Source organism: Sceloporus occidentalis, unplaced genomic scaffold (genome assembly GCF_023333645.1).
Source record: "Sceloporus occidentalis isolate IW3139 unplaced genomic scaffold, rSceOcc1.0.p SCAF_440, whole genome shotgun sequence".
NCBI classification, from domain to species: Eukaryota; Metazoa; Chordata; class Lepidosauria; order Squamata; family Phrynosomatidae; genus Sceloporus; species Sceloporus occidentalis.
Window position 1 is genome coordinate 120,068 of NW_028317420.1, and position 26,636 is coordinate 146,703.

Below are 26,636 nucleotides of genomic sequence, written 5' to 3' on the forward strand. Positions count from 1 at the left end.
CTGTCAGACAATCGACAAACCCAAACACTAGATAAAGCGGGCTCTGCTCAAAAGACATCCCGATGTAACTGCTGTCCTCCCTTCCCTCCCCTCTCTGGACTGGGAAGCTGTCACGAATACTCTTTAATAACGCTTCCCCGGGTTAGTTTACATTTTCATCAGGCAGGGGAGTGATGTTTGCCCCAACCCCAACCCCAACCCCAACCCCTGCCTATTAACACAGAGAGACCTTCATGTAGCCCATCCAGGGAGGTTCCCCAGAAATGCATTATCTGGAATGTGACAAGTAAAGTGGTGATACTGGAGCAGGAATAACATCTGAGCATAGGGGAGTGATGTTGGGCCACCCCTCTCAGCTGCTAATGTCCTCTTGTCTGATCACCACCTACCCTTTTGACCCTATCCCCTTAGCAATCTTTTAACCTCTCTTTTTCCATTGGTGTGCTCCTATCGCCCCTTCAAAGATGTCCTCTTGTCTCCCATTATAAAAAGCATATATATTATATTATAGTATATATCTATATACCTTTGTTGTGGTCTTTTTTCATGTATCACCAATTCACTCAGTGCTTCTCACAGTAAGGGTGATGACAAAACTACAACTGTCAGGCAATCGACATACCCAAACACTACATAAAGCGGGCTCTGCTCCAAAGACATCCCGATGTAACTGCTGTCCTCCCTTCCCTCTCTGGACTGGGAAGCTGTCAAGAATACTCTTTAATAACGCTTCCCCGGGTTAGTTTACATTTTCATCAGGCAGGGGAGTGATGTTTGCCCCCACCCCAACCACTGCCTATTAACACAGAGAGACCTTCATGTAGCCCATCCAGGGAGGTTCCCCAGAAATGCATTATCTGGAATGTGACAAGAACTTTAGCAACAGAAGCCATAAAGAGCAGAAAAGCAAGCGACGAAGATGGGATTCGAACCCACGCGTGCAGAGCACAATGGATTAGCAGTCCATCGCCTTAACCACTCGGCCACCTCGTCAAGATGAATGCACTGCTGTTGGCTCACTCTTTGTCCATGTGAACTTACATTACATCTAGGACTAACTAATTGATCTCCCAACCACCGCTTCCATCATTTTCTGTCCGACCACTGGATTTCCAAGTCTTGTGTCACAAATGCATTGGTGGTTCAGTGGAAGAACTGTGAGCCTATGCGAACTATACTATTGCAAGACTAGAAAGGTGGGCCTTGTATTTAAAGACATTTTAAAACCTCCAGAGCGTCTGACCTCGTGGCGCAACGGTAGCGCGTCTGACTCCAGATCAGAAGGTTGCGTGTTCAAATCACGTCGGGGTCATTTGCGTTTTTTTTGTATGAAAACTAGAGACATTACCTTAGTATTGAAGGGGTCATCTCGTGAAACAGTAATGCTTTCAATGAAGAAAAAAGACAAAGATAAGCATTTTATTGTATAAAGTGGTGATACTGGAGCAGGAATAACATCTGAGCATAGGGGAGTGATGTTGGGCCACCCCTCTCAGCTGCTAATGTCCTCTTGTCTGATCACCACCTAACCTTTTGACCCTATCCCCTTAGCAATCTTTTAACCTCTCTTTTTCCATTGGTGTGCTCCTATCGCCCCTTCAAAGATGTCCTCTTGTCTCCCATTATAAAAAGCATATATATTATATTATAGTATATATCTATATACCTTTGTTGTGGTCTTTTTTCATGTATCACCAATTCACTCAGTGCTTCTCACAGTAAGGGTGATGACAAAACTACAACTGTCAGGCAATCGACATACCCAAACACTACATAAAGCGGGCTCTGCTCCAAAGACATCCCGATGTAACTGCTGTCCTCCCTTCCCTCTCTGGACTGGGAAGCTGTCAAGAATACTCTTTAATAACGCTTCCCCGGGTTAGTTTACATTTTCATCAGGCAGGGGAGTGATGTTTGCCCCCACCCCAACCACTGCCTATTAACACAGAGAGACCTTCATGTAGCCCATCCAGGGAGGTTCCCCAGAAATGCATTATCTGGAATGTGACAAGAACTTTAGCAACAGAAGCCATAAAGAGCAGAAAAGCAAGCGACGAGGATGGGATTCGAACCCACGCGTGCAGAGCACAATGGATTAGCAGTCCATCGCCTTAACCACTCGGCCACCTCGTCAAGATGAATGCACTGCTGTTGGCTCACTCTTTGTCCATGTGAACTTACATTACATCTAGGACTAACTAATTGATCTCCCAACCACCGCTTCCATCATTTTCTGTCCGACCACTGGATTTCCAAGTCTTGTGTCACAAATGCATTGGTGGTTCAGTGGAAGAACTGTGAGCCTATGCGAACTATACTATTGCAAGACTAGAAAGGTGGGCCTTGTATTTAAAGACATTTTAAAACCTCAAGAGCGTCTGACCTCGTGGCGCAACGGTAGCGCGTCTGACTCCAGATCAGAAGGTTGCGTGTTCAAATCACGTCGGGGTCATTTGCGGTTTTTTTGTATGAAAACTAGAGACATTACCTTAGTATTGAAGGGGTCATCTCGTGAAACAGTAATGCTTTCAATGAAGAAAAAAGACAAAGATAAGCATTTTATTGTATAAAGTGGTGATACTGGAGCAGGAATAACATCTGAGCATAGGGGAGTGATGTTGGGCCACCCCTCTCAGCTGCTAATGTCCTCTTGTCTGATCACCACCTACCCTTTTGACCCTATAACCTTAGCAATCTTTTAACCTCTCTTTTTCCATTGGTGTGCTCCTATCGCCCCTTCAAAGATGTCCTCTTGTCTCCCATTATAAAAAGCATATATATTATATTATAGTATATATCTATATACCGTTGTTGTGGTCTTTTTTCATGTATCACCAATTCACTCAGTGCTTCTCACAGTAAGGGTGATGACAAAACTACAACTGTCAGACAATCGACAAACCCAAACACTAGATAAAGCGGGCTCTGCTCAAAAGACATCCCGATGTAACTGCTGTCCTCCCTTCCCTCCCCTCTCTGGACTGGGAAGCTGTCACGAATACTCTTTAATAACGCTTCCCCGGGTTAGTTTACATTTTCATCAGGCAGGGGAGTGATGTTTGCCCCAACCCCAACCCCAACCCCAACCCCTGCCTATTAACACAGAGAGACCTTCATGTAGCCCATCCAGGGAGGTTCCCCAGAAATGCATTATCTGGAATGTGACAAGTAAAGTGGTGATACTGGAGCAGGAATAACATCTGAGCATAGGGGAGTGATGTTGGGCCACCCCTCTCAGCTGCTAATGTCCTCTTGTCTGATCACCACCTACCCTTTTGACCCTATCCCCTTAGCAATCTTTTAACCTCTCTTTTTCCATTGGTGTGCTCCTATCGCCCCTTCAAAGATGTCCTCTTGTCTCCCATTATAAAAAGCATATATATTATATTATAGTATATATCTATATACCTTTGTTGTGGTCTTTTTTCATGTATCACCAATTCACTCAGTGCTTCTCACAGTAAGGGTGATGACAAAACTACAACTGTCAGGCAATCGACATACCCAAACACTACATAAAGCGGGCTCTGCTCCAAAGACATCCCGATGTAACTGCTGTCCTCCCTTCCCTCTCTGGACTGGGAAGCTGTCAAGAATACTCTTTAATAACGCTTCCCCGGGTTAGTTTACATTTTCATCAGGCAGGGGAGTGATGTTTGCCCCCACCCCAACCACTGCCTATTAACACAGAGAGACCTTCATGTAGCCCATCCAGGGAGGTTCCCCAGAAATGCATTATCTGGAATGTGACAAGTAAAGTGGTGATACTGGAGCAGGAATAACATCTGAGCATAGGGGAGTGATGTTGGGCCACCCCTCTCAGCTGCTAATGTCCTCTTGTCTGATCACCACCTACCCTTTTGACCCTATCCCCTTAGCAATCTTTTAACCTCTCTTTTTCCATTGGTGTGCTCCTATCGCCCCTTCAAAGATGTCCTCTTGTCTCCCATTATAAAAAGCATATATATTATATTATAGTATATATCTATATACCTTTGTTGTGGTCTTTTTTCATGTATCACCAATTCACTCAGTGCTTCTCACAGTAAGGTTGATGACAAAACTACAACTGTCAGGCAATCGACATACCCAAACACTACATAAAGCGGGCTCTGCTCCAAAGACATCCCGATGTAACTGCTGTCCTCCCTTCCCTCTCTGGACTGGGAAGCTGTCAAGAATACTCTTTAATAACGCTTCCCCGGGTTAGTTTACATTTTCATCAGGCAGGGGAGTGATGTTTGCCCCCACCCCAACCACTGCCTATTAACACAGAGAGACCTTCATGTAGCCCATCCAGGGAGGTTCCCCAGAAATGCATTATCTGGAATGTGACAAGAACTTTAGCAACAGAAGTCATAAAGAGCAGAAAAGCAAGCGACGAGGATGGGATTCGAACCCACGCGTGCAGAGCACAATGGATTAGCAGTCCATCGCCTTAACCACTCGGCCACCTCGTCAAGATGAATGCGCTGCTGTTGGCTCACTCTTTGTCCATGTGAACTTACATTACATCTAGGACTAACTAATTGATCTCCCAACCACCGCTTCCATCATTTTCTGTCCGACCACTTTAGCAACAGAAGCCATAAAGAGCAGAAAAGCAAGCGACGAGGATTGGATTCGAACCCACGCGTGCAGAGCACAATGAATTAGCAGTCCATCGCCTTAACCACTCGGCCACCTCGTCAAGATGAGTGCACTGCTGTGAACTGTTGGCTCACTCTTTGTCCATGTGAACTTACATTACATCTAGGACTAACTAATTGATCTCCCAACCACCGCTTCCATCATTTTCTGTCCGACCACTGGAATCCCTATGGATTTCCAAATCTTGCGTTACAGCTGCATTGGTGGTTCAGTGGTAGAATTCTTGCCTCCCACGCGGGAGACCCGGGTTCGATTCCCAGCCAGTGCAAAGTTCTTTTTCAGAGCATTGGTAAGTCAGGTCTCTCGTCAAGATGAGTGCACTGCTGTGAACTGTTGGCTCACTCTTTGTCCATGTGAACTTACATTACATCTAGGACTAACTAATTGATCTCCCAACCACCGCTTCCATCATTTTCTGTCCTACCACTTTAGCAACAGAAGCCATAAAGAGCAGAAAAGCAAGCGACGAGGATTGGATTCGAACCCACGCGTGCAGAGCACAATGGATTAGCAGTCCATCGCCTTAACCACTCGGCCACCTCGTCAAGATGAGTGCACTGCTGTGAACTGTTGGCTCACTCTTTGTCCATGTGAACTTACATTACATCTAGGACTAACTAATTGATCTCCCAACCACCGCTTCCATAATTTTCTGTCCGACCACTGGAATCCCTATGGATTTCCAAATCTTGCGTTACAGCTGCATTGGTGGTTCAGTGGTAGAATTCTTGCCTCCCACGCGGGAGACCCGGGTTCGATTCCCGGCCAGTGCAAAGTTCTTTTTCAGAGCATTGGTAAGTCAGGTCTCTCGTCAAGATGAGTGCACTGCTGTGAACTGTTGGCTCAATCTTTGTCCATGTGAACTTACATTACATCTAGGACTAACTAATTGATCTCCCAACCACTGCTTCCATCATTTTCTGTCCGACCAATGGAATCCCTATGGATTTCCAAGTCTTGTGTTACAGCTGCATTGGTGGTTCAGTGGTAGAATTCTCGCCTCCCACGCGGGAGTCCCGGGTTCGATTCCCGGCCAGTGCAAACTTCTTTTTCAGAGCATTGGTAAGTCAGGTCTCCGGAAAAGTGAGGTGCGTTTTACCCATTCTGAAGGAAATTCTTCTTTGCTATGTTGCAATGCATTACGTATGAAGAGCTTAAACAACAGAAGCCTGGAAGAATTTGCCTTGTTAGCGCAGTAGGTAGCGTATCAGTCTCATAATCTGAAGGTAGTGAGTTTGATCCTCACACAGGGCATGTATTTTTTTTTTACAGCTACACGTATAATCAACTCACTTATTGATTCCCCATCAACCGCTTGTCGTGTTTTCAAGCTCGGTGTCGCAAATGCATTGGTGGTTCAGTGGAAGAACTGTGAGCCTATGCGAACTATACTATTGCAAGACTAGAAAGGTGGGCCTTGTATTTAAAGACATTTTAAAACCTCAAGAGCATCTGACCTCGTGGCGCAACGGTAGCGCGTCTAACTCCTGATCAGAAGGTTGCGTCTTCAAATCACGTCGGGGTCATTTGCATTTTTTTGTATGAAAACTAGAGACATTACCTTAGCATTGAAGGGGTCATCTCGTGAAACAGTAATGCTTTCAATGAAGAAAAAAGAGAAAAGACAAAGATAAGCATTTTATTGTATAAAGTGGTGATACTGGAGCAGGAATAACATCTGAGCATAGGGGAGTGATGTTGGGCCACCCCTCTCAGCTGCTAATGTCCTCTTGTCTGATCACCACCTACCCTTTTGACCCTATCCCCTTAGCAATCTTTTAACCTCTCTTTTTCCATTGGTGTGCTCCTATCGCCCCTTCAAAGATGTCCTCTTGTCTCCCATTATAAAAAGCATATATATTATATTATAGTATATATCTATATACCTTTGTTGTGGTCTTTTTTCATGTATCACCAATTCACTCAGTGCTTCTCACAGTAAGGGTGATGACAAAACTACAACTGTCAGACAATCGACAAACCCAAACACTAGATAAAGCGGGCTCTGCTCTGCATTATCTGGAATGTGACAAGAACTTTAGCAACAGAAGCCATAAAGAGCAGAAAAGCAAGCGACGAGGATGGGATTCAAACCCACGCGTGCAGAGCACAATGGATTAGCAGTCCATCGCCTTAACCACTCGGCCACCTCGTCAAGATGAGTGTTCTGCTGTGAACTGTTGGCTCACTCTTTGTCCATGTGAACTTACATTACATCTAGGACTATTGAGCTCCCAACCACCGCTTCCATCATTTTCTGTCCGACCACTGGAATCCCTATGGATTTCCAAATCTTGTGTTACAGCTTCATTGGTGGTTCAGTGGTAGAATTCTCGCCTCCCACGCGAGAGACCCGGGTTCGATTCCCGGCCAGTGCAAACTTCTTTTTCAGAGCATTGGTAAGTCAGGTCTCTCGTCAAGATGAGTGCACTGCTGTGAACTGTTGGCTCACTCTTTGTCCATGTGAACTTACATTACATCTAGGACTAACTAATTGATCTCCCAACCACCGCTTCCATCATTTTCTGTCCGACCACTTGAATCCCTATGGATTTCCAAGTCTTGTGTTACAGCTGCATTGGTGGTTCAGTTTTAGAATTCTCGCCTCCCACACTGGAGTCATTTGTGTTTTTTTTGTATTAAAACTAGAGACATTACCTTAGTATTGAAGGGGTCATCTCATGAAACAGTAATGCTTTCAATGAAGAAAAAAGAGAAAAGACAAAGATAAGCATTTTATTGTATAATCTTTTAACCTCTCTTTTTCCATTGGTGTGCTCCTATCACCCCTTCAAAGATGTCCTCTATATGTATACATTATACAGGGGCCAGCTCACTGATTTATCTATACATTATACCAGGGGCTGGTCACTGATTTATCTATACATTATACAGGGCCAGTCACTGATTTATCTATACATTATACAGGGCCGGTCACTGATTTATCTATATATTATACAGGGGCCGGCTCACTGATTTATCTATACATTATACAGGGGGCCGGTCACTGATTTATCTATCAGCGCCCGAACAAGGACTTGAACCCTGGACCCTCAGATTAAAAGTCTGATGCTCTACTGACTGAGCTATCTAGGCTCGCTGTGCATGGGTTTTGGGCCAGACCTGAAGCTGGCTATCAGTCACAGAGTTTGTCCACGTGCACTTACATTACATCTAGGACACCTTGAGTTTCTGGTTGACAACCATTTCCACAATGTCGGTCTCATAATCTGAAGGTCGAGAGTCAGGTCCTCACACAGGGCATGCTTCATTTACAGCTACACGTATAAGCAACTAACTGAGTGATCCCCCAACCACCGCTTCCATAACGTTCTGTTCAGGGGGAGAAATCTTCATTCCCACCACTAGAATCTCTATGGATTTTTAAGCCGGCCGTTGCAGATGCATTGGTGGTTCAGTGGTAGAATTTTCGCCTGCCACGCGGGAGGCCCGGGTTCGATTCCCGGCCAATGCAAACAACTTTTTTTAGAGCGTTGGTAAAACAGGTCCCTGGAAAAGCGAGATGTCTGGACATCTATGCATTACCATACATCCACGGATTGCTGGCTTCTGTTTAGAGGCGGCGGTGTCTCGATTCTTCTGCACGTATGTTATTTGTTTTCGTGAATACAGGAGGCATTAACGGTGGATTCTCTTTAAACATTCAATGTCCTTCAAACTCTGGTGTGTGCACCATTGGTCTAAGGTCTAGAAAGAAAAGGGGGTTACATTATAAATGATCTTGTTTCTTTACACATAGATACAGGAGACATTTTTTGGCAGGTAAGAACCATTCGGCATATCTAAAACATTTGCAGGGAAGCCGTCCCGCTTATCTACTATCTTTTGAGCCAAGTAAAGCTTTCCAATGTTCATTGTACAGCGATGAACTCATGGTTTTAGCATAACAAAGCGAGCAGCGCCCGAACAGGGACTTGAACCCTGGACCCTCAGATTAAAAGTCTGATGCTCTACCGACTGAGCTACCCAGGCTCGCTGGGCATGGGCCTTGGGCCAGACCTGAAGCTGGCTATCAGTCACAGAGTTTGTCCACGTGCACTTACATTACATCTCCGTCCCGCTTATCTACTATCCCACCACTCGAATCTCTATGGATTTTTAAGTCAGCCATTGCAGATGCATTGGTGGTTCAGTGGTAGAATTTTCGCCTGCCACGCGGGAGGCCCGGGTATGATTCCCGGCCAATGCAAACAACTTTTTTTAGAGCGTTGGTAAAACAGGTCCCTGGAAAAGCGAGATGCCTTTATAATTCTGATGCTCTACCGACTGAGCTACCCAGGCTCGCTGGGCATGGGTCTTGGGCCAGACCTGAAGCTGGCTATCAGTCACAGAGTTTGTCCACGTGCACTTACATTACATCTCCGTCCCGCTTATCTACTATCCCACCACTCGAATCTCTATGGATTTTTAAGTCAACCATTGCAGATGCATTGGTGGTTCAGTGGTAGAATTTTCGCCTGCCACGCGGGCGGCCCGGGTATGATTCCCGGCCAATGCAAAAAAAAACTTTTTTTAGAGCGTTGGTAAAACAGGTCCCTGGAAAAGCGAGATGCCTTTATAATTATGAAGGAAATTAGTTGCTTATACGTGTAGCTGTAAATGAAGCATGCCTTGTGTGAGGACCTGACTCTCGACCTTCAGATTATGAGACCGACATTGTGGAAATGGTTGTCAACCAGAAACTCAAGGTGTCCTAGATGTAATGTAAGTGCACGTGGACAAACTCTGTGACTGATAGCCAGCTTTTAATCTTTTAATCTGAGGGTCCAGGGTTCAAGTCCCTGTTCGGGCGCTGCTCGCTTTGTTATGCTAAAACCATGAGTTCATCGCTGTACAATGAACATTGGAAAGCTTTACTTGACTCAAAAGATAGTAGATAAGCGGGACGGCTTCCCTGCAAATGTTTTAGATATGCCGAATGGTTCTTACCTGCCAAAAAATGTCTCCTGTATCTATGTGTAAAGAAACAAGATCATTTATAATGTCACCCCCTTTTCTTTCTAGACCTTAGACCAATGGTGCACACACCAGAGTTTGAAGGACATTGAATGTTTAAAGAGAACCCACCGTTAATGCCTCCTGTATTCACGAAATACAGGAACAGGTTTCAAGTCCCTGTTCGGGCGCTACTCACTTTATTATGCTAAAACCATGAGTTCATCGCTGTACAATGAACATTGGAAAGCTTTACTTGACTCAAAAGATAGTAGATAAGCGGGACGGCTTCCCTGCAAATGTTTTAGATATGCCGAATGGTTCTTACCTGCCAAAAAATGTCTCCTGTATCTATGTGTAAAGAAACAAGATCATTTATAATGTCACCCCCTTTTCTTTCTAGACCTTAGACCAATGGTGCACACACCAGAGTTTGAAGGACATTGAATGTTTAAAGAGAATCCACCGTTAATGCCTCCTGTATTCACGAAAACAAATAACATACGTGCAGAAGAATCGAGACACCGCCGCCTCTAAACAGAAGCCAGCAATCCGTGGATGTATGGTAATGCATAGATGTCCAGACATCTCGCTTTTCCAGGGACCTGTTTTACCAACGCTCTAAAAAAAGTTGTTTGCATTGGCCGGGAATCAAGCCCGGGCCTCCCGCGTGGCAGGCGAAAATTCTACCACTAAACCACCAATGCATCTGCAACGGCCAGCTTAAAAATCCATAGAGATTCGAGTGGTGGGAATGAAGATTTCTCCCCCTGAACAGAAAGTTATGGAAGCGGTGGTTGGGGGATCACTCAGTTAGTTGCTTATACGTGTAGCTGTAAATGAAGCATGCCCTGTGTGAGGACCTGACTCTCGACCTTCAGATTATGAGACCGACATTGTGGAAATGGTTGTCAACCAGAAACTCAAGGTGTCCTAGATGTAATGTAAGTGCACGAGGACAAACTCTGTGACTGATAGCCAGCTTCAGGTCTGGCCCAAGACCCATGCCCGGCGAGCCTGGGTAGCTCAGTCGGTAGAGCATCAGACTTTTAATCTGAGGGTCCAGGGTTCAAGTCCCTGTTCGGGCGCTGCTCGCTTTGTTATGCTAAAACCATGAGTTCATCGCTGTACAATGAACATTGGAAAGCTTTACTTGACTCAAAAGATAGTAGATAAGCGGGACGGCTTCCCTGCAAATGTTTTAGATATGCCGAATGGTTCTTACCTGCCAAAAAATGTCTCCTGTATCTATGTGTAAAGAAACAAGATCATTTATAATGTCACCCCCTTTTCTTTCTAGACCTTAGACCAATGGTGCACACACCAGAGTTTGAAGGACATTGAATGTTTAAAGAGAACCCACCGTTAATGCCTCCTGTATTCACGAAATACAGGAACAGGTTTCAAGTCCCTGTTCGGGCGCTACTCACTTTATTATGCTAAAACCATGAGTTCATCGCTGTACAATGAACATTGGAAAGCTTTACTTGACTCAAAAGATAGTAGATAAGCGGGACGGCTTCCCTGCAAATGTTTTAGATATGCCGAATGGTTCTTACCTGCCAAAAAATGTCTCCTGTATCTATGTGTAAAGAAACAAGATCATTTATAATGTCACCCCCTTTTCTTTCTAGACCTTAGACCAATGGTGCACACACCAGAGTTTGAAGGACATTGAATGTTTAAAGAGAATCCACCGTTAATGCCTCCTGTATTCACGAAAACAAATAACATACGTGCAGAAGAATCGAGACACCGCCGCCTCTAAACAGAAGCCAGCAATCCGTGGATGTATGGTAATGCATAGATGTCCAGACATCTCGCTTTTCCAGGGACCTGTTTTACCAACGCTCTAAAAAAAGTTGTTTGCATTGGCCGGGAATCGAACCCGGGCCTCCCGCGAGGCAGGCGAAAATTCCACCACTGAACCACCAATGCATCTGCAACGGCCGGCTTAAAAATCCATAGAGATTCGAGTGGTGGGAATGAAGATTTCTCCCCCTGAACAGAAAGTTATGGAAGCGGTGGTTGGGGGATCACTCAGTTAGTTGCTTATACGTGTAGCTGTAAATGAAGCATGCCCTGTGTGAGGACCTGACTCTCGACCTTCAGATTATGAGACCGACATTGTGGAAATGGTTGTCAACCAGAAACTCAAGGTGTCCTAGATGTAATGTAAGTGCACGTGGACAAACTCTGTGACTGATAGCCAGCTTCAGGTCTGGCCCAAGACCCATGCCCAGCGAGCCTGGGTAGCTCAGTCGGTAGAGCATCAGACTTTTAATCTGAGGGTCCAGGGTTCAAGTTCCTGTTCGGGCGCTGCTCGCTTTGTTATGCTAAAACCATGAGTTCATCGCTGTACAATGAACATTGGAAAGCTTTACTTGACTCAAAAGATAGTAGATAAGCGGGACGGCTTCCCTGCAAATGTTTTAGATATGCCGAATGGTTCTTACCTGCCAAAAAATGTCTCCTGTATCTATGTGTAAAGAAACAAGATCATTTATAATGTCACCCCCTTTTCTTTCTAGACCTTAGACCAATGGTGCACACACCAGAGTTTGAAGGACATTGAATGTTTAAAGAGAATCCACCGTTAATGCCTCCTGTATTCACGAAAACAAATAACATACGTGCAGAAGAATCGAGACACCGCCGCCTCTAAACAGAAGCCAGCAATCCGTGGATGTTTTTCCTTCATAATTATAAAGGCATCTCGCTTTTCCAGGGACCTGTTTTACCAACGCTCTAAAAAAAGTTGTTTGCATTGGCCGGGAATCGAACCCGGGCCGCCCGCGTGGAAGGCGAAAATTCTACCACTGAACCACCAATGCATCTGCAACGGCCGGCTTAAAAATCCATAGAGATTCGAGTGGTGGGAATGAAGATTTCTCCCCCTGAACAGAAAGTTATGGAAGCGGTGGTTGGGGGATCACTCAGTTAGTTGCTTATACGTGTAGCTGTAAATGAAGCATGCCCTGTGTGAGGACCTGACTCTCGACCTTCAGATTATGAGACCGACATTGTGGAAATGGTTGTCAACCAGAAACTCAAGGTGTCCTAGATGTAATGTAAGTGCACGTGGACAAACTCTGTGACTGATAGCCAGCTTCAGGTCTGGCCCAAGACCCATGCCCAGCGAGCCTGGGTAGCTCAGTCGGTAGAGCATCAGACTTTTAATCTGAGGGTCCAGGGTTCAAGTCCCTGTTCGGGCGCTGCTCGCTTTGTTATGCTAAAACCATGAGTTCATCGCTGTACAATGAACATTGGAAAGCTTTACTTGACTCAAAAGATAGTAGATAAGCGGGACGGCTTCCCTGCAAATGTTTTAGATATGCCGAATGGTTCTTACCTGCCAAAAAATGTCTCCTGTATCTATGTGTAAAGAAACAAGATCATTTATAATGTCACCCCCTTTTCTTTCTAGACCTTAGACCAATGGTGCACACACCAGAGTTTGAAGGACATTGAATGTTTAAAGAGAACCCACCGTTAATGCCTCCTGTATTCACGAAATACAGGAACAGGTTTCAAGTCCCTGTTCGGGCGCTACTCACTTTATTATGCTAAAACCATGAGTTCATCGCTGTACAATGAACATTGGAAAGCTTTACTTGACTCAAAAGATAGTAGATAAGCGGGACGGCTTCCCTGCAAATGTTTTAGATATGCCGAATGGTTCTTACCTGCCAAAAAATGTCTCCTGTATCTATGTGTAAAGAAACAAGATCATTTATAATGTCACCCCCTTTTCTTTCTAGACCTTAGACCAATGGTGCACACACCAGAGTTTGAAGGACATTGAATGTTTAAAGAGAATCCACCGTTAATGCCTCCTGTATTCACGAAAACAAATAACATACGTGCAGAAGAATCGAGACACCGCCGCCTCTAAACAGAAGCCAGCAATCCGTGGATGTATGGTAATGCATAGATGTCCAGACATCTCGCTTTTCCAGGGACCTGTTTTACCAACGCTCTAAAAAAAGTTGTTTGCATTGGCCGGGAATCGAACCCGGGCCTCCCGCGTGGCAGGCGAAAATTCTACCACTGAACCACCAATGTATCTGCAACGGCCGGCTTAAAAATCCATAGAGATTCGAGTGGTGGGAATGAAGATTTCTCCCCCTGAACAGAAAGTTATGGAAGCGGTGGTTGGGGGATCACTCAGTTAGTTGCTTATACGTGTAGCTGTAAATGAAGCATGCCCTGTGTGAGGACCTGACTCTCGACCTTCAGATTATGAGACCGACATTGTGGAAATGGTTGTCAACCAGAAACTCAAGGTGTCCTAGATGTAATGTAAGTGCACGTGGACAAACTCTGTGACTGATAGCCAGCTTCAGGTCTGGCCCAAGACCCATGTCCAGCGAGCCTGGGTAGCTCAGTCGGTAGAGCATCAGACTTTTAATCTGAGGGTCCAGGGTTCAAGTCCCTGTTCGGGCGCTGCTCACTTTGTTATGCTAAAACCATGAGTTCATCGCTGTACAATGAACATTGGAAAGCTTTACTTGACTCAAAAGATAGTAGATAAGCGGGACGGCTTCCCTGCAAATGTTTTAGATATGCCGAATGGTTCTTACCTGCCAAAAAATGTCTCCTGTATCTATGTGTAAAGAAACAAGATCATTTATAATGTCACCCCCTTTTCTTTCTAGACCTTAGACCAATGGTGCACACACCAGAGTTTGAAGGACATTGAATGTTTAAAGAGAACCCACCGTTAATGCCTCCTGTATTCACGAAATACAGGAACAGGTTTCAAGTCCCTGTTCGGGCGCTACTCACTTTATTATGCTAAAACCATGAGTTCATCGCTGTACAATGAACATTGGAAAGCTTTACTTGACTCAAAAGATAGTAGATAAGCGGGACGGCTTCCCTGCAAATGTTTTAGATATGCCGAATGGTTCTTACCTGCCAAAAAATGTCTCCTGTATCTATGTGTAAAGAAACAAGATCATTTATAATGTCACCCCCTTTTCTTTCTAGACCTTAGACCAATGGTGCACACACCAGAGTTTGAAGGACATTGAATGTTTAAAGAGAATCCACCGTTAATGCCTCCTGTATTCACGAAAACAAATAACATACGTGCAGAAGAATCGAGACACCGCCGCCTCTAAACAGAAGCCAGCAATCCGTGGATGTATGGTAATGCATAGATGTCCAGACATCTCGCTTTTCCAGGGACCTGTTTTACCAACGCTCTAAAAAAAGTTGTTTGCATTGGCCGGGAATCGAACCCGGGCCTCCCGCGTGGCAGGCGAAAATTCTACCACTGAACCACCAATGCATCTGCAACGGCCGGCTTAAAAATCCATAGAGATTCGAGTGGTGGGAATGAAGATTTCTCCCCCTGAACAGAAAGTTATGGAAGCGGTGGTTGGGGGATCACTCAGTTAGTTGCTTATACGTGTAGCTGTAAATGAAGCATGCCCTGTGTGAGGACCTGACTCTCGACCTTCAGATTATGAGACCGACATTGTGGAAATGGTTGTCAACCAGAAACTCAAGGTGTCCTAGATGTAATGTAAGTGCACGTGGACAAACTCTGTGACTGATAGCCAGCTTCAGGTCTGGCCCAAGACCCATGCCCAGCGAGCCTGGGTAGCTCAGTCGGTAGAGCATCAGACTTTTAATCTGAGGGTCCAGGGTTCAAGTCCCTGTTCGGGCGCTGCTCGCTTTGTTATGCTAAAACCATGAGTTCATCGCTGTACAATGAACATTGGAAAGCTTTACTTGACTCAAAAGATAGTAGATAAGCGGGACGGCTTCCCTGCAAATGTTTTAGATATGCCGAATGGTTCTTACCTGCCAAAAAATGTCTCCTGTATCTATGTGTAAAGAAACAAGATCATTTATAATGTCACCCCCTTTTCTTTCTAGACCTTAGACCAATGGTGCACACACCAGAGTTTGAAGGACATTGAATGTTTAAAGAGAATCCACCGTTAATGCCTCCTGTATTCACGAAAACAAATAACATACGTGCAGAAGAATCGAGACACCGCCGCCTCTAAACAGAAGCCAGCAATCCGTGGATGTTTTTCCTTCATAATTATAAAGGCATCTCGCTTTTCCAGGGACCTGTTTTACCAACGCTCTAAAAAAAGTTGTTTGCATTGGCCGGGAATCGAACCCGGGCCTCCCGCGTGGCAGGCGAAAATTCTACCACTGAACCACCAATGCATCTGCAACGGCCGGCTTAAAAATCCATAGAGATTCGAGTGGTGGGAATGAAGATTTCTCCCCCTGAACAGAAAGTTATGGAAGCGGTGGTTGGGGGATCACTCAGTTAGTTGCTTATACGTGTAGCTGTAAATGAAGCATGCCCTGTGTGAGGACCTGACTCTCGACCTTCAGATTATGAGACCGACATTGTGGAAATGGTTGTCAACCAGAAACTCAAGGTGTCCTAGATGTAATGTAAGTGCACGTGGACAAACTCTGTGACTGATAGCCAGCTTCAGGTCTGGCCCAAGACCCATGCCCAGCGAGCCTGGGTAGCTCAGTCGGTAGAGCATCAGACTTTTAATCTCAGGGTCCAGGGTTCAAGTCCCTGTTCGGGCGCTGCTCGCTTTGTTATGCTAAAACCATGAGTTCATCGCTGTACAATGAACATTGGAAAGCTTTACTTGACTCAAAAGATAGTAGATAAGCGGGACGGCTTCCCTGCAAATGTTTTAGATATGCCGAATGGTTCTTACCTGCCAAAAAATGTCTCCTGTATCTATGTGTAAAGAAACAAGATCATTTATAATGTCACCCCCTTTTCTTTCTAGACCTTAGACCAATGGTGCACACACCAGAGTTTGAAGGACATTGAATGTTTAAAGAGAATCCACCGTTAATGCCTCCTGTATTCACGAAAACAAATAACATACGTGCAGAAGAATCGAGACACCGCCGCCTCTAAACAGAAGCCAGCAATCCGTGGATGTATGGTAATGCATAGATGTCCAGACATCTCGCTTTTCCAGGGACCTGTTTTACCAACGCTCTAAAAAAAGTTGTTTGCATTGGCTGGGAATCGAACCCGGGCCTCCCGCGTGGCAGGCGAAAATTCTACCACTGAACCACCAATGCATCTGCAACGGCCGGCTTAAAAATCCATAGAGATTCGAGTGGTGGGAATGAAGATTTCTCCCCCTGAACAGAAAGTTATGGAAGCGGTGGTTGGGGGATCACTCAGTTAGTTGCTTATACGTGTAGCTGTAAATGAAGCATGCCCTGTGTGAGGACCTGACTCTCGACCTTCAGATTATGAGACCGACATTGTGGAAATGGTTGTCAACCAGAAACTCAAGGTGTCCTAGATGTAATGTAAGTGCACGTGGACAAACTCTGTGACTGATAGCCAGCTTCAGGTCTGGCCCAAGACCCATCCCAGCGAGCCTGGGTAGCTCAGTCGGTAGAGCATCAGACTTTTAATCTGAGGGTCCAGGGTTCAAGTCCCTGTTCGGGCGCTGCTCGCTTTGTTATGCTAAAACCATGAGTTCATCGCTGTACAATGAACATTGGAAAGCTTTACTTGACTCAAAAGATAGTAGATAAGCGGGACGGCTTCCCTGCAAATGTTTTAGATATGCCGAATGGTTCTTACCTGCCAAAAAATGTCTCCTGTATCTATGTGTAAAGAAACAAGATCATTTATAATGTCACCCCCTTTTCTTTCTAGACCTTAGACCAATGGTGCACACACCAGAGTTTGAAGGACATTGAATGTTTAAAGAGAACCCACCGTTAATGCCTCCTGTATTCACGAAATACAGGAACAGGTTTCAAGTCCCTGTTCGGGCGCTACTCACTTTATTATGCTAAAACCATGAGTTCATCGCTGTACAATGAACATTGGAAAGCTTTACTTGACTCAAAAGATAGTAGATAAGCGGGACGGCTTCCCTGCAAATGTTTTAGATATGCCGAATGGTTCTTACCTGCCAAAAAATGTCTCCTGTATCTATGTGTAAAGAAACAAGATCATTTATAATGTCACCCCCTTTTCTTTCTAGACCTTAGACCAATGGTGCACACACCAGAGTTTGAAGGACATTGAATGTTTAAAGAGAATCCACCGTTAATGCCTCCTGTATTCACGAAAACAAATAACATACGTGCAGAAGAATCGAGACACCGCCGCCTCTAAACAGAAGCCAGCAATCCGTGGATGTTTTTCCTTCATAATTATAAAGGCATCTCGCTTTTCCAGGGACCTGTTTTACCAACGCTCTAAAAAAAGTTGTTTGCATTGGCCGGGAATCGAACCCGGGCCTCCCGCGTGGCAGGCGAAAATTCTACCACTGAACCACCAATGCATCTGCAACGGCCGGCTTAAAAATCCATAGAGATTCGAGTGGTGGGAATGAAGATTTCTCCCCCTGAACAGAAAGTTATGGAAGCGGTGGTTGGGGGATCACTCAGTTAGTTGCTTATACGTGTAGCTGTAAATGAAGCATGCCCTGTGTGAGGACCTGACTCTCGACCTTCAGATTATGAGACCGACATTGTGGAAATGGTTGTCAACCAGAAACTCAAGGTGTCCTAGATGTAATGTAAGTGCACGTGGACAAACTCTGTGACTGATAGCCAGCTTCAGGTCTGGCCCAAGACCCATGTCCAGCGAGCCTGGGTAGCTCAGTCGGTAGAGCATCAGACTTTTAATCTGAGGGTCCAGGGTTCAAGTCCCTGTTCGGGCGCTGCTCGCTTTGTTATGCTAAAACCATGAGTTCATCGCTGTACAATGAACATTGGAAAGCTTTACTTGACTCAAAAGATAGTAGATAAGCGGGACGGCTTCCCTGCAAATGTTTTAGATATGCCGAATGGTTCTTACCTGCCAAAAAATGTCTCCTGTATCTATGTGTAAAGAAACAAGATCATTTATAATGTCACCCCCTTTTCTTTCTAGACCTTAGACCAATGGTGCACACACCAGAGTTTGAAGGACATTGAATGTTTAAAGAGAATCCACCGTTAATGCCTCCTGTATTCACGAAAACAAATAACATACGTGCAGAAGAATCGAGACACCGCCGCCTCTAAACAGAAGCCAGCAATCCGTGGATGTATGGTAATGCATAGATGTCCAGACATCTCGCTTTTCCAGGGACCTGTTTTACCAACGCTCTAAAAAAAGTTGTTTGCATTGGCCAGGAATCGAACCCGGGCCTCCCGCGTGGCAGGCGAGATTTCTACCCCTGAACCACCAATGCATCTGCAACGGCTGGCTTAAAAAGCCATAGAGATTCGAGTGGTAGGAATGAAGATTTCTCCCCCTGAACAGAAAGTTATGGAAGCGGTGGTTGGGGGATCACTCAGTTAGTTGCTTATACGTGTAGCTGTAAATGAAGCATGCCCTGTGTGAGGACCTGACTCTCGACCTTCAGATTATGAGACCGACATTGTGGAAATGGTTGTCAACCAGAAACTCAAGGTGTCCTAGATGTAATGTAAGTGCACGTGGACAAACTCTGTGACTGATAGCCAGCTTCAGGTCTGGCCCAAGACCCATGCCCAGCGAGCCTGGGTAGCTCAGTCAGTAGAGCATCAGACTTTTAATCTGAGGGTCCAGGGTTCAAGTCCCTGTTCGGGCGCTGCTCGCTTTGTTATGCTAAAACCATGAGTTCATCGCTGTACAATGAACATTGGAAAGCTTTACTTGACTCAAAAGATAGTAGATAAGCGGGACGGCTTCCCTGCAAATGTTTTAGATATGCCGAATGGTTCTTACCTGCCAAAAAATGTCTCCTGTATCTATGTGTAAAGAAACAAGATCATTTATAATGTCACCCCCTTTTCTTTCTAGACCTTAGACCAATGGTGCACACACCAGAGTTTGAAGGACATTGAATGTTTAAAGAGAACCCACCGTTAATGCCTCCTGTATTCACGAAATACAGGAACAGGTTTCAAGTCCCTGTTCGGGCGCTACTCACTTTATTATGCTAAAACCATGAGTTCATCGCTGTACAATGAACATTGGAAAGCTTTACTTGACTCAAAAGATAGTAGATAAGCGGGACGGCTTCCCTGCAAATGTTTTAGATATGCCGAATGGTTCTTACCTGCCAAAAAATGTCTCCTGTATCTATGTGTAAAGAAACAAGATCATTTATAATGTCACCCCCTTTTCTTTCTAGACCTTAGACCAATGGTGCACACACCAGAGTTTGAAGGACATTGAATGTTTAAAGAGAATCCACCGTTAATGCCTCCTGTATTCACGAAATACAGGAACAGGTTTCAAGTCCCTGTTCGGGCGCTACTCACTTTATTATGCTAAAACCATGAGTTCATCGCTGTACAATGAACATTGGAAAGCTTTACTTGACTCAAAAGATAGTAGATAAGCGGGACGGCTTCCCTGCAAATGTCCTAGATGTAATGTAAGTGCACGTGGACAAACTCTGTGACTGATAGCCAGCTTCAGGTCTGGCCCAAGACCCATGCCCAGCGAGCCTGGGTAGCTCAGTCGGTAGAGCATCAGACTTTTAATCTGAGGGTCCAGGGTTCAAGTCCCTGTTCGGGCGCTGCTCGCTTTGTTATGCTAAAACCATGAGTTCATCGCTGTACAATGAACATTGGAAAGCTTTACTTGACTCAAAAGATAGTAGATAAGCGGGACGGCTTCCCTGCAAATGTTTTAGATATGCCGAATGGTTCTTACCTGCCAAAAAATGTCTCCTGTATCTATGTGTAAAGAAACAAGATCATTTATAATGTCACCCCCTTTTCTTTCTAGACCTTAGACCAATGGTGCACACACCAGAGTTTGAAGGACATTGAATGTTTAAAGAGAACCCACCGTTAATGCCTCCTGTATTCACGAAATACAGGAACAGGTTTCAAGTCCCTGTTCGGGCGCTACTCACTTTATTATGCTAAAACCATGAGTTCATCGCTGTACAATGAACATTGGAAAGCTTTACTTGACTCAAAAGATAGTAGATAAGCGGGACGGCTTCCCTGCAAATGTTTTAGATATGCCGAATGGTTCTTACCTGCCAAAAAATGTCTCCTGTATCTATGTGTAAAGAAACAAGATCATTTATAATGTCACCCCCTTTTCTTTCTAGACCTTAGACCAATGGTGCACACACCAGAGTTTGAAGGACATTGAATGTTTAAAGAGAATCCACCGTTAATGCCTCCTGTATTCACGAAAACAAATAACATACGTGCAGAAGAATCGAGACACCGCCGCCTCTAAACAGAAGCCAGCAATCCGTGGATGTATGGTAATGCATAGATGTCCAGACATCTCGCTTTTCCAGGGACCTGTTTTACCAACGCTCTAAAAAAAGTTGTTTGCATTGGCTGGGAATCGAACCCGGGCCTCCCGCGTGGCAGGCGAAAATTCTACCACTGAACCACCAATGCATCTGCAACGGCCGGCTTAAAAATCCATAGAGATTCGAGTGGTGGGAATGAAGATTTCTCCCCCTGAACAGAAAGTTATGGAAGCGGTGGTTGGGGGATCACTCAGTTAGTTGCTTATACGTGTAGCTGTAAATGAAGCATGCCCTGTGTGAGGACCTGACTCTCGACCTTCAGATTATGAGACCGACATTGTGGAAATGGTTGTCAACCAGAAACTCAAGGTGTCCTAGATGTAATGTAAGTGCACGTGGACAAACTCTGTGACTGATAGCCAGCTTCAGGTCTGGCCCAAGACCCATCCCAGCGAGCCTGGGTAGCTCAGTCGGTAGAGCATCAGACTTTTAATCTGAGGGTCCAGGGTTCAAGTCCCTGTTCGGGCGCTGCTCGCTTTGTTATGCTAAAACCATGAGTTCATCGCTGTACAATGAACATTGGAAAGCTTTACTTGACTCAAAAGATAGTAGATAAGCGGGACGGCTTCCCTGCAAATGTTTTAGATATGCCGAATGGTTCTTACCTGCCAAAAAATGTCTCCTGTATCTATGTGTAAAGAAACAAGATCATTTATAATGTCACCCCCTTTTCTTTCTAGACCTTAGACCAATGGTGCACACACCAGAGTTTGAAGGACATTGAATGTTTAAAGAGAACCCACCGTTAATGCCTCCTGTATTCACGAAATACAGGAACAGGTTTCAAGTCCCTGTTCGGGCGCTACTCACTTTATTATGCTAAAACCATGAGTTCATCGCTGTACAATGAACATTGGAAAGCTTTACTTGACTCAAAAGATAGTAGATAAGCGGGACGGCTTCCCTGCAAATGTTTTAGATATGCCGAATGGTTCTTACCTGCCAAAAAATGTCTCCTGTATCTATGTGTAAAGAAACAAGATCATTTATAATGTCACCCCCTTTTCTTTCTAGACCTTAGACCAATGGTGCACACACCAGAGTTTGAAGGACATTGAATGTTTAAAGAGAATCCACCGTTAATGCCTCCTGTATTCACGAAAACAAATAACATACGTGCAGAAGAATCGAGACACCGCCGCCTCTAAACAGAAGCCAGCAATCCGTGGATGTTTTTCCTTCATAATTATAAAGGCATCTCGCTTTTCCAGGGACCTGTTTTACCAACGCTCTAAAAAAAGTTGTTTGCATTGGCCGGGAATCGAACCCGGGCCTCCCGCGTGGCAGGCGAAAATTCTACCACTGAACCACCAATGCATCTGCAACGGCCGGCTTAAAAATCCATAGAGATTCGAGTGGTGGGAATGAAGATTTCTCCCCCTGAACAGAAAGTTATGGAAGCGGTGGTTGGGGGATCACTCAGTTAGTTGCTTATACGTGTAGCTGTAAATGAAGCATGCCCTGTGTGAGGACCTGACTATCGACCTTCAGATTATGAGACCGACATTGTGGAAATGGTTGTCAACCAGAAACTCAAGGTGTCCTAGATGTAATGTAAGTGCACGTGGACAAACTCTGTGACTGATAGCCAGCTTCAGGTCTGGCCCAAGACCCATGTCCAGCGAGCCTGGGTAGCTCAGTCGGTAGAGCATCAGACTTTTAATCTGAGGGTCCAGGGTTCAAGTCCCTGTTCGGGCGCTGCTCGCTTTGTTATGCTAAAACCATGAGTTCATCGCTGTACAATGAACATTGGAAAGCTTTACTTGACTCAAAAGATAGTAGATAAGCGGGACGGCTTCCCTGCAAATGTTTTAGATATGCCGAATGGTTCTTACCTGCCAAAAAATGTCTCCTGTATCTATGTGTAAAGAAACAAGATCATTTATAATGTCACCCCCTTTTCTTTCTAGACCTTAGACCAATGGTGCACACACCAGAGTTTGAAGGACATTGAATGTTTAAAGAGAATCCACCGTTAATGCCTCCTGTATTCACGAAAACAAATAACATACGTGCAGAAGAATCGAGACACCGCCGCCTCTAAACAGAAGCCAGCAATCCGTGGATGTATGGTAATGCATAGATGTCCAGACATCTCGCTTTTCCAGGGACCTGTTTTACCAACGCTCTAAAAAAAGTTGTTTGCATTGGCCAGGAATCGAACCCGGGCCTCCCGCGTGGCAGGCGAGATTTCTACCCCTGAACCACCAATGCATCTGCAACGGCTGGCTTAAAAAGCCATAGAGATTCGAGTGGTAGGAATGAAGATTTCTCCCCCTGAACAGAAAGTTATGGAAGCGGTGGTTGGGGGATCACTCAGTTAGTTGCTTATACGTGTAGCTGTAAATGAAGCATGCCCTGTGTGAGGACCTGACTCTCGACCTTCAGATTATGAGACCGACATTGTGGAAATGGTTGTCAACCAGAAACTCAAGGTGTCCTAGATGTAATGTAAGTGCACGTGGACAAACTCTGTGACTGATAGCCAGCTTCAGGTCTGGCCCAAGACCCATGCCCAGCGAGCCTGGGTAGCTCAGTCAGTAGAGCATCAGACTTTTAATCTGAGGGTCCAGGGTTCAAGTCCCTGTTCGGGCGCTGCTCGCTTTGTTATGCTAAAACCATGAGTTCATCGCTGTACAATGAACATTGGAAAGCTTTACTTGACTCAAAAGATAGTAGATAAGCGGGACGGCTTCCCTGCAAATGTTTTAGATATGCCGAATGGTTCTTACCTGCCAAAAAATGTCTCCTGTATCTATGTGTAAAGAAACAAGATCATTTATAATGTCACCCCCTTTTCTTTCTAGACCTTAGACCAATGGTGCACACACCAGAGTTTGAAGGACATTGAATGTTTAAAGAGAACCCACCGTTAATGCCTCCTGTATTCACGAAATACAGGAACAGGTTTCAAGTCCCTGTTCGGGCGCTACTCACTTTATTATGCTAAAACCATGAGTTCATCGCTGTACAATGAACATTGGAAAGCTTTACTTGACTCAAAAGATAGTAGATAAGCGGGACGGCTTCCCTGCAAATGTTTTAGATATGCCGAATGGTTCTTACCTGCCAAAAAATGTCTCCTGTATCTATGTGTAAAGAAACAAGATCATTTATAATGTCACCCCCTTTTCTTTCTAGACCTTAGACCAATGGTGCACACACCAGAGTTTGAAGGACATTGAATGTTTAAAGAGAATCCACCGTTAATGCCTCCTGTATTCACGAAATACAGGAACAGGTTTCAAGTCCCTGTTCGGGCGCTACTCACTTTATTATGCTAAAACCATGAGTTCATCGCTGTACAATGAACATTGGAAAGCTTTACTTGACTCAAAAGATAGTAGATAAGCGGGACGGCTTCCCTGCAAATGTCCTAGATGTAATGTAAGTGCACGTGGACAAACTCTGTGACTGATAGCCAGCTTCAGGTCTGGCCCAAGACCCATGCCCAGCGAGCCTGGGTAGCTCAGTCGGTAGAGCATCAGACTTTTAATCTGAGGGTCCAGGGTTCAAGTCCCTGTTCGGGCGCTGCTCGCTTTGTTATGCTAAAACCATGAGTTCATCGCTGTACAATGAACATTGGAAAGCTTTACTTGACTCAAAAGATAGTAGATAAGCGGGACGGCTTCCCTGCAAATGTTTTAGATATGCCGAATGGTTCTTACCTGCCAAAAAATGTCTCCTGTATCTATGTGTAAAGAAACAAGATCATTTATAATGTCACCCCCTTTTCTTTCTAGACCTTAGACCAATGGTGCACACACCAGAGTTTGAAGGACATTGAATGTTTAAAGAGAACCCACCGTTAATGCCTCCTGTATTCACGAAATACAGGAACAGGTTTCAAGTCCCTGTTCGGGCGCTACTCACTTTATTATGCTAAAACCATGAGTTCATCGCTGTACAATGAACATTGGAAAGCTTTACTTGACTCAAAAGATAGTAGATAAGCGGGACGGCTTCCCTGCAAATGTTTTAGATATGCCGAATGGTTCTTACCTGCCAAAAAATGTCTCCTGTATCTATGTGTAAAGAAACAAGATCATTTATAATGTCACCCCCTTTTCTTTCTAGACCTTAGACCAATGGTGCACACACCAGAGTTTGAAGGACATTGAATGTTTAAAGAGAATCCACCGTTAATGCCTCCTGTATTCACGAAAACAAATAACATACGTGCAGAAGAATCGAGACACCGCCGCCTCTAAACAGAAGCCAGCAATCCGTGGATGTATGGTAATGCATAGATGTCCAGACATCTCGCTTTTCCAGGGACCTGTTTTACCAACGCTCTAAAAAAAGTTGTTTGCATTGGCCGGGAATCAAACCCGGGCCTCCCGCGTGGCAGGCGAAAATTCTACCACTGAACCACCAATGCATCTGCAACGGCCGGCTTAAAAATCCATAGAGATTCGAGTGGTGGGAATGAAGATTTCTCCCCCTGAACAGAAAGTTATGGAAGCGGTGGTTGGGGGATCACTCAGTTAGTTGCTTATACGTGTAGCTGTAAATGAAGCATGCCCTGTGTGAGGACCTGACTCTCGACCTTCAGATTATGAGACCGACATTGTGGAAATGGTTGTCAACCAGAAACTCAAGGTGTCCTAGATGTAATGTAAGTGCACGTGGACAAACTCTGTGACTGATAGCCAGCTTCAGGTCTGGCCCAAGACCCATCCCAGCGAGCCTGGGTAGCTCAGTCGGTAGAGCATCAGACTTTTAATCTGAGGGTCCAGGGTTCAAGTCCCTGTTCGGGCGCTGCTCGCTTTGTTATGCTAAAACCATGAGTTCATCGCTGTACAATGAACATTGGAAAGCTTTACTTGACTCAAAAGATAGTAGATAAGCGGGACGGCTTCCCTGCAAATGTTTTAGATATGCCGAATGGTTCTTACCTGCCAAAAAATGTCTCCTGTATCTATGTGTAAAGAAACAAGATCATTTATAATGTCACCCCCTTTTCTTTCTAGACCTTAGACCAATGGTGCACACACCAGAGTTTGAAGGACATTGAATGTTTAAAGAGAACCCACCGTTAATGCCTCCTGTATTCACGAAATACAGGAACAGGTTTCAAGTCCCTGTTCGGGCGCTACTCACTTTATTATGCTAAAACCATGAGTTCATCGCTGTACAATGAACATTGGAAAGCTTTACTTGACTCAAAAGATAGTAGATAAGCGGGACGGCTTCCCTGCAAATGTTTTAGATATGCCGAATGGTTCTTACCTGCCAAAAAATGTCTCCTGTATCTATGTGTAAAGAAACAAGATCATTTATAATGTCACCCCCTTTTCTTTCTAGACCTTAGACCAATGGTGCACACACCAGAGTTTGAAGGACATTGAATGTTTAAAGAGAATCCACCGTTAATGCCTCCTGTATTCACGAAAACAAATAACATACGTGCAGAAGAATCGAGACACCGCCGCCTCTAAACAGAAGCCAGCAATCCGTGGATGTTTTTCCTTCATAATTATAAAGGCATCTCGCTTTTCCAGGGACCTGTTTTACCAACGCTCTAAAAAAAGTTGTTTGCATTGGCCGGGAATCGAACCCGGGCCTCCCGCGTGGCAGGCGAAAATTCTACCACTGAACCACCAATGCATCTGCAACGGCCGGCTTAAAAATCCATAGAGATTCGAGTGGTGGGAATGAAGATTTCTCCCCCTGAACAGAAAGTTATGGAAGCGGTGGTTGGGGGATCACTCAGTTAGTTGCTTATACGTGTAG

General features: G+C 44.9%; 43 non-coding genes across 43 annotated transcripts; 24 read left to right on the forward strand and 19 right to left on the reverse strand.

Annotated features, from left to right (window-relative positions):
* Nucleotides 1–911: 911 nt before the first annotated feature.
* On the reverse strand, nucleotides 912–993 carry TRNAS-GCU (transfer RNA serine (anticodon GCU)). Its single transcript has one exon. It is a non-coding gene; the product is annotated as a tRNA-Ser (tRNA).
* Nucleotides 994–1,240: 247 nt separating this feature from the next.
* TRNAW-CCA (transfer RNA tryptophan (anticodon CCA)) lies at nucleotides 1,241–1,312 on the forward strand. The gene has a single exon. It is a non-coding gene; the product is annotated as a tRNA-Trp (tRNA).
* Nucleotides 1,313–2,051: 739 nt separating this feature from the next.
* TRNAS-GCU (transfer RNA serine (anticodon GCU)) lies at nucleotides 2,052–2,133 on the reverse strand. The gene has a single exon. It is a non-coding gene; the product is annotated as a tRNA-Ser (tRNA).
* Nucleotides 2,134–2,380: 247 nt separating this feature from the next.
* Nucleotides 2,381–2,452, forward strand: TRNAW-CCA (transfer RNA tryptophan (anticodon CCA)). Its single transcript has one exon. It is a non-coding gene; the product is annotated as a tRNA-Trp (tRNA).
* A 1,926-nt stretch (nucleotides 2,453–4,378) lies between these two features.
* On the reverse strand, nucleotides 4,379–4,460 carry TRNAS-GCU (transfer RNA serine (anticodon GCU)). The gene has a single exon. It is a non-coding gene; the product is annotated as a tRNA-Ser (tRNA).
* A 148-nt stretch (nucleotides 4,461–4,608) lies between these two features.
* Nucleotides 4,609–4,690, reverse strand: TRNAS-GCU (transfer RNA serine (anticodon GCU)). Its single transcript has one exon. It is a non-coding gene; the product is annotated as a tRNA-Ser (tRNA).
* A 157-nt stretch (nucleotides 4,691–4,847) lies between these two features.
* On the forward strand, nucleotides 4,848–4,918 carry TRNAG-CCC (transfer RNA glycine (anticodon CCC)). Its single transcript has one exon. It is a non-coding gene; the product is annotated as a tRNA-Gly (tRNA).
* A 195-nt stretch (nucleotides 4,919–5,113) lies between these two features.
* On the reverse strand, nucleotides 5,114–5,195 carry TRNAS-GCU (transfer RNA serine (anticodon GCU)). Its single transcript has one exon. It is a non-coding gene; the product is annotated as a tRNA-Ser (tRNA).
* Nucleotides 5,196–5,352: 157 nt separating this feature from the next.
* On the forward strand, nucleotides 5,353–5,423 carry TRNAG-CCC (transfer RNA glycine (anticodon CCC)). The gene has a single exon. It is a non-coding gene; the product is annotated as a tRNA-Gly (tRNA).
* Nucleotides 5,424–5,620: 197 nt separating this feature from the next.
* On the forward strand, nucleotides 5,621–5,691 carry TRNAG-CCC (transfer RNA glycine (anticodon CCC)). Its single transcript has one exon. It is a non-coding gene; the product is annotated as a tRNA-Gly (tRNA).
* Nucleotides 5,692–5,831: 140 nt separating this feature from the next.
* Nucleotides 5,832–5,904, forward strand: TRNAM-CAU (transfer RNA methionine (anticodon CAU)). Its single transcript has one exon. It is a non-coding gene; the product is annotated as a tRNA-Met (tRNA).
* Nucleotides 5,905–6,104: 200 nt separating this feature from the next.
* TRNAR-CCU (transfer RNA arginine (anticodon CCU)) lies at nucleotides 6,105–6,176 on the forward strand. The gene has a single exon. It is a non-coding gene; the product is annotated as a tRNA-Arg (tRNA).
* A 547-nt stretch (nucleotides 6,177–6,723) lies between these two features.
* TRNAS-GCU (transfer RNA serine (anticodon GCU)) lies at nucleotides 6,724–6,805 on the reverse strand. Its single transcript has one exon. It is a non-coding gene; the product is annotated as a tRNA-Ser (tRNA).
* Nucleotides 6,806–6,957: 152 nt separating this feature from the next.
* TRNAG-CCC (transfer RNA glycine (anticodon CCC)) lies at nucleotides 6,958–7,028 on the forward strand. The gene has a single exon. It is a non-coding gene; the product is annotated as a tRNA-Gly (tRNA).
* A 645-nt stretch (nucleotides 7,029–7,673) lies between these two features.
* Nucleotides 7,674–7,746, reverse strand: TRNAK-UUU (transfer RNA lysine (anticodon UUU)). Its single transcript has one exon. It is a non-coding gene; the product is annotated as a tRNA-Lys (tRNA).
* A 308-nt stretch (nucleotides 7,747–8,054) lies between these two features.
* TRNAG-GCC (transfer RNA glycine (anticodon GCC)) lies at nucleotides 8,055–8,125 on the forward strand. The gene has a single exon. It is a non-coding gene; the product is annotated as a tRNA-Gly (tRNA).
* Nucleotides 8,126–8,570: 445 nt separating this feature from the next.
* TRNAK-UUU (transfer RNA lysine (anticodon UUU)) lies at nucleotides 8,571–8,643 on the reverse strand. Its single transcript has one exon. It is a non-coding gene; the product is annotated as a tRNA-Lys (tRNA).
* A 1,978-nt stretch (nucleotides 8,644–10,621) lies between these two features.
* On the forward strand, nucleotides 10,622–10,694 carry TRNAK-UUU (transfer RNA lysine (anticodon UUU)). Its single transcript has one exon. It is a non-coding gene; the product is annotated as a tRNA-Lys (tRNA).
* A 779-nt stretch (nucleotides 10,695–11,473) lies between these two features.
* On the reverse strand, nucleotides 11,474–11,544 carry TRNAG-GCC (transfer RNA glycine (anticodon GCC)). The gene has a single exon. It is a non-coding gene; the product is annotated as a tRNA-Gly (tRNA).
* Nucleotides 11,545–11,852: 308 nt separating this feature from the next.
* On the forward strand, nucleotides 11,853–11,925 carry TRNAK-UUU (transfer RNA lysine (anticodon UUU)). The gene has a single exon. It is a non-coding gene; the product is annotated as a tRNA-Lys (tRNA).
* A 444-nt stretch (nucleotides 11,926–12,369) lies between these two features.
* On the reverse strand, nucleotides 12,370–12,440 carry TRNAG-UCC (transfer RNA glycine (anticodon UCC)). Its single transcript has one exon. It is a non-coding gene; the product is annotated as a tRNA-Gly (tRNA).
* A 308-nt stretch (nucleotides 12,441–12,748) lies between these two features.
* On the forward strand, nucleotides 12,749–12,821 carry TRNAK-UUU (transfer RNA lysine (anticodon UUU)). The gene has a single exon. It is a non-coding gene; the product is annotated as a tRNA-Lys (tRNA).
* Nucleotides 12,822–13,600: 779 nt separating this feature from the next.
* On the reverse strand, nucleotides 13,601–13,671 carry TRNAG-GCC (transfer RNA glycine (anticodon GCC)). Its single transcript has one exon. It is a non-coding gene; the product is annotated as a tRNA-Gly (tRNA).
* A 308-nt stretch (nucleotides 13,672–13,979) lies between these two features.
* TRNAK-UUU (transfer RNA lysine (anticodon UUU)) lies at nucleotides 13,980–14,052 on the forward strand. The gene has a single exon. It is a non-coding gene; the product is annotated as a tRNA-Lys (tRNA).
* Nucleotides 14,053–14,831: 779 nt separating this feature from the next.
* Nucleotides 14,832–14,902, reverse strand: TRNAG-GCC (transfer RNA glycine (anticodon GCC)). Its single transcript has one exon. It is a non-coding gene; the product is annotated as a tRNA-Gly (tRNA).
* Nucleotides 14,903–15,210: 308 nt separating this feature from the next.
* TRNAK-UUU (transfer RNA lysine (anticodon UUU)) lies at nucleotides 15,211–15,283 on the forward strand. Its single transcript has one exon. It is a non-coding gene; the product is annotated as a tRNA-Lys (tRNA).
* A 444-nt stretch (nucleotides 15,284–15,727) lies between these two features.
* On the reverse strand, nucleotides 15,728–15,798 carry TRNAG-GCC (transfer RNA glycine (anticodon GCC)). Its single transcript has one exon. It is a non-coding gene; the product is annotated as a tRNA-Gly (tRNA).
* Nucleotides 15,799–16,106: 308 nt separating this feature from the next.
* Nucleotides 16,107–16,179, forward strand: TRNAK-UUU (transfer RNA lysine (anticodon UUU)). Its single transcript has one exon. It is a non-coding gene; the product is annotated as a tRNA-Lys (tRNA).
* A 445-nt stretch (nucleotides 16,180–16,624) lies between these two features.
* Nucleotides 16,625–16,695, reverse strand: TRNAG-GCC (transfer RNA glycine (anticodon GCC)). Its single transcript has one exon. It is a non-coding gene; the product is annotated as a tRNA-Gly (tRNA).
* A 307-nt stretch (nucleotides 16,696–17,002) lies between these two features.
* On the forward strand, nucleotides 17,003–17,075 carry TRNAK-UUU (transfer RNA lysine (anticodon UUU)). Its single transcript has one exon. It is a non-coding gene; the product is annotated as a tRNA-Lys (tRNA).
* A 778-nt stretch (nucleotides 17,076–17,853) lies between these two features.
* On the reverse strand, nucleotides 17,854–17,924 carry TRNAG-GCC (transfer RNA glycine (anticodon GCC)). Its single transcript has one exon. It is a non-coding gene; the product is annotated as a tRNA-Gly (tRNA).
* Nucleotides 17,925–18,232: 308 nt separating this feature from the next.
* Nucleotides 18,233–18,305, forward strand: TRNAK-UUU (transfer RNA lysine (anticodon UUU)). Its single transcript has one exon. It is a non-coding gene; the product is annotated as a tRNA-Lys (tRNA).
* Nucleotides 18,306–19,129: 824 nt separating this feature from the next.
* Nucleotides 19,130–19,202, forward strand: TRNAK-UUU (transfer RNA lysine (anticodon UUU)). Its single transcript has one exon. It is a non-coding gene; the product is annotated as a tRNA-Lys (tRNA).
* An 863-nt stretch (nucleotides 19,203–20,065) lies between these two features.
* Nucleotides 20,066–20,138, forward strand: TRNAK-UUU (transfer RNA lysine (anticodon UUU)). Its single transcript has one exon. It is a non-coding gene; the product is annotated as a tRNA-Lys (tRNA).
* Nucleotides 20,139–20,917: 779 nt separating this feature from the next.
* On the reverse strand, nucleotides 20,918–20,988 carry TRNAG-GCC (transfer RNA glycine (anticodon GCC)). Its single transcript has one exon. It is a non-coding gene; the product is annotated as a tRNA-Gly (tRNA).
* Nucleotides 20,989–21,295: 307 nt separating this feature from the next.
* On the forward strand, nucleotides 21,296–21,368 carry TRNAK-UUU (transfer RNA lysine (anticodon UUU)). Its single transcript has one exon. It is a non-coding gene; the product is annotated as a tRNA-Lys (tRNA).
* Nucleotides 21,369–22,146: 778 nt separating this feature from the next.
* On the reverse strand, nucleotides 22,147–22,217 carry TRNAG-GCC (transfer RNA glycine (anticodon GCC)). Its single transcript has one exon. It is a non-coding gene; the product is annotated as a tRNA-Gly (tRNA).
* A 308-nt stretch (nucleotides 22,218–22,525) lies between these two features.
* Nucleotides 22,526–22,598, forward strand: TRNAK-UUU (transfer RNA lysine (anticodon UUU)). Its single transcript has one exon. It is a non-coding gene; the product is annotated as a tRNA-Lys (tRNA).
* Nucleotides 22,599–23,422: 824 nt separating this feature from the next.
* On the forward strand, nucleotides 23,423–23,495 carry TRNAK-UUU (transfer RNA lysine (anticodon UUU)). Its single transcript has one exon. It is a non-coding gene; the product is annotated as a tRNA-Lys (tRNA).
* An 863-nt stretch (nucleotides 23,496–24,358) lies between these two features.
* Nucleotides 24,359–24,431, forward strand: TRNAK-UUU (transfer RNA lysine (anticodon UUU)). The gene has a single exon. It is a non-coding gene; the product is annotated as a tRNA-Lys (tRNA).
* Nucleotides 24,432–25,210: 779 nt separating this feature from the next.
* On the reverse strand, nucleotides 25,211–25,281 carry TRNAG-GCC (transfer RNA glycine (anticodon GCC)). Its single transcript has one exon. It is a non-coding gene; the product is annotated as a tRNA-Gly (tRNA).
* Nucleotides 25,282–25,588: 307 nt separating this feature from the next.
* Nucleotides 25,589–25,661, forward strand: TRNAK-UUU (transfer RNA lysine (anticodon UUU)). Its single transcript has one exon. It is a non-coding gene; the product is annotated as a tRNA-Lys (tRNA).
* Nucleotides 25,662–26,439: 778 nt separating this feature from the next.
* Nucleotides 26,440–26,510, reverse strand: TRNAG-GCC (transfer RNA glycine (anticodon GCC)). The gene has a single exon. It is a non-coding gene; the product is annotated as a tRNA-Gly (tRNA).
* Nucleotides 26,511–26,636: the final 126 nt, after the last annotated feature.